Genomic DNA, 3,832 nt, shown 5'->3' with positions numbered 1-3,832 from the left:
AATTGGTGAGAGGATACCATACATAGGTAAACACACAGGCGACCCCTACCTCCCACCATGTGTACACATTAGATGAAGTTTCCAATTTATTTAATTGAAGACATGAAGGCTTGTCCGAGTCAGGGGGCTCCACCTGCAAAGGCAGGTGTTGCAAATCTCTACACACTTTCCTTTGCCCCTGTTGCTTCTGAACGGGGCAAGCAATTGTTATTTATATTTTCTATCAGAATACCGTCATATCTTTCCCTGTTATATTTGCACTTACACCACCATCTTGGAAGAACTTTTGCATTAACAGTTATATTATTTTGCTTACGACATCAACTCCCACATCCAATTCTTGAACTAAATTCAGCATCAGAAAGGCATAACTTGGGGAGAAAGTAAGATCACTGCACAATGTGTCTGAATAATACCTTTACCTAGGCTTTCCACAATTCTCAAAAACCTATTATTTCATACAATTATAAAAGTAACTTAATTCACATGATTTTCCCAAGGAATTAAATCGTCTTCTTTGAATATTATGTTGTCTAGTAATTTCTTAATTCAGCCATTCTTTTTAGTAGCTCCTGGAAAGTATAGACAAAAGAAATCTTAGTGTTCTATATAATTATGAGACTAGACAAAGAAATCCTAAGGAAGAAAGAATTTGATAAAGAGCTTTAAAAAGAAAACATAAAAGAAATAGGAAAGAGTTTTGGCTTTAATGACAAAAAAGAAAAAAAACAAAAATTCTATTTTATAATATCTTGAGGTTTTGACAAAGAGTCTCTGCTTGATGAAAATTTATCAACCTTCTGAATCTTCTCCTAAGTTCATCTGTGCATTTCCTTGTTAAATCTAGTTTTAGCAGAGAGCCTTGCTAAGTCAGTTTAACGAGAAGCTTCACGCTTGATATTTGGCTCCTTATCCTCTGCCTGCCCTGTGGTGATGACTGATCGCCCTGGGCTGTCTACAGTGAGAATCTTGTTAGGTTGGTCTAGCCAGAATCCCTCTCACCCCTGATGTTTCCTCTTAGTAATTTTCCATCCACTGACTCCCACCCTGCTCCTTGGCTGTAAATTCCCACTTGCTCATGCTGTATTCAGAGTTGAGCTCAATGACTCTCCCAACTGCAAAACTCTACTGCCAAGGTACCTGTACCTATTGCGATGGTCATGAATAAAGTCAGCCTTACGATGTAACAAACATCAGTGAATAACTATTTCTTTAACAGTTAGTACAAACATAAGAGTAATTAAAATCTGCCTAACGACAGCCATCATTCCAAAAATTTTCAGAAGAAAATTCTGACTTTGTTTTAAAAAAAGGTAAAAAGCATAATAAGTTAGATGACTACCTTCAGACACTCTTAATGGCAATAAGTGAATCTAAAAGAACCCAAGCCCAGTTCTAACACAGAGAAGAAACTAGAGCATTAGAGTGTTTATTAAGGAGGTTAGGCAAGAGATTTATGTGTCAGCTGTGGTTTTAGAACTTACAATTTTCTTTTTATGGTGTAGAAGTTAATTCATTTATTAAGTATTTATTGAATACCCTCTCTGCGCCAGACACTGTTACGACTTTGCTTTATTCAAACAAAAATAGAAAAAATATCCCAGTTCTAAGGAGCTCTTTAAAATGCTATTTTACTATTCCATTCAATTTTAATCCTAGCAATTCCAGCCTTGAGGAATGATTAGACAAATTTGTACCCATTCTGAAAAAAAAATTTAAGTTGTAAGGAAAAGTAAGCTTTAAATAAAACATGATATTATATTGATTATTTTTTTTTTGCACTTCATTCAATAGCTTAAGATTCTAACAAAAATCTAACTAATCCAACATACTTTAGACTAAAAGCCATTGTGTCTGCCAAAGTATTTACTCCAAATTCTATACAGATTAACACTTCTCTCTCTCTCTCTCTCTCTTTCCTCTCTCTCTCCCTCTCTGTGTGTGTGTGTGTGTGTATATATGTGTGTGTGTGTATATATATATGTATATATATGGTTATATATATATAATGGTATATATATGGTATATATACATAGATACACCATATATATATCTATATACTGTAGTATACACAGTATACTACATACACACACACACACATATATATATACTGTAGAAATTATGGCTTTTATAATGAGCAGCAGAATGATTGGTGATGAGGGAGGAAATCCAACCCATCACAGTATAAATGAATCAAGGACATAATAATCAATAATATCCAAAAGGGAAAGCAGTAAAGAACATAATGTCTGGAATGCAAAACTTTTACCAAACTTTTATTTGATCTTAAGTAGCGTTCAGTACATAGAGTCAAAATATGTGCCCCAAAGAACATTAGGGCTGTAGAAGATAAGCGGATGCTAAGCACAAATATGAAATAAATAAATAAGATAGTCATGGAGAGATGATTTTCATAGTAATATATAGGTTAATGAAACACTGTATAAGACTTCTCAAGATCTTTTATTTTCTAATTAGATAGTATGACTTTCCAGGAAGAGCATATAATTTTTCAGTATTTATGAAATGTGCTTAACCATGGAAACATTTTCATGAAGAATTACTTTGTCAAAGTTTCCAAGAAACAGATTAAGGTGTTGGGAGCCTAAAAGAAATCATGTATACAAAGCACCCATTACGGTGCCTGGCACAGAGCAGACGCTCACTGAAAGTTATTAGTAGCTGTGGGAACAGTCATGGAATTCTTGTTGCTGTTATCACTGCACAAGGAAACCCATAGTTTTATGATGGCTGGCCCATACTCTAAACACATGTAAAGTGCTTCTGAAAATAGAAGAGGAAAGACAGAAGGGTTCTAGCAGACATTTATGCCACAACTTGTTAGGCAGGCAAATGCATTATCACTGAATTCTTACAACCGTGGTAGAAGGTAGTCTTATCATGTCAGTTTTACAGGTGATGAGACTGAGGTTCACAGTATGCTAACAGTTCCACAGTAAGTAAATGATAGGTCTATCTGAATTCAGAATTAACTAAAGTTACTCTTCTTTGTCAAATCACATTAATTTTTTCAATAGACTCTTGATTTTTATACTAGATTTTACTGTTGTTTGCTTGTTTTATTTGTACTTGCCTTATAGTTTACTAAATAGAGTAGTGCTCTGGAAAATAAAGCAGACCTGAGGGTAAATTTTGACTCTGCTATTGTTACCTTGGGCCTTAGCTCCTTATTATAAGATGGGATCCTCCCTCCCTTCCTTCCTCCATCCTTATCTCTCTCCTTTCCTTCCTTCCTACCTTTTTTCCTTTCTTCCTTCCATATAAAATCAGTGATATTTGAGCAAACCGAGTGAAGGGAGGAGTAGAAAAAGATGAGATTGGGGAGCTAAACACAATTATGAAGGGAATGCTAGACCATGGGAGGAAGGTGGAATTTTATGTTAAATAAGGGGAGCCACTTGAGGATCCTAAGCAAGGGAAGTGCATCATCACAGTATCATTGAGAAGATCTCTATTGCTGCTATTTGCAGAATGAATAGGGGCAGTGGGGTGAGAAGCAAAAGTAGAGAAACCAGTTAGAGGCTGATGCGTCCACTGAGGCAAGAGAAGGCAGAGGCCTGGACTAAGAGGGTGGTCTATGACATGAGGTGAGGAGAAGAAGTTCAGATATTATTTTCAAGGTAGTATCAATAAGGTTTGCCAATGTATGGGATGTCTAACTTATCAGAAAGGAAGGCTCCCAGAGGGTTAGCTTGAGTAACTCGATAAAACCCTATGCCTTTTACATAAAAGGAGAACAGGGATTGGAGAAGATTGACATGGAAGGGGAAAAATCCAGAACTTCATTGTGGATCTGTTAAGTTGGAGAACC

Source organism: Hylobates moloch, unplaced genomic scaffold (assembly GCF_009828535.3).
Source record: "Hylobates moloch isolate HMO894 unplaced genomic scaffold, HMol_V3 SCAFFOLD_2, whole genome shotgun sequence".
In the NCBI taxonomy this organism is placed as follows: domain Eukaryota; kingdom Metazoa; phylum Chordata; class Mammalia; order Primates; family Hylobatidae; genus Hylobates; species Hylobates moloch.
The sequence above is the reverse complement of the archived record's forward strand: the minus strand, read 5'-3'. Positions refer to the sequence as shown.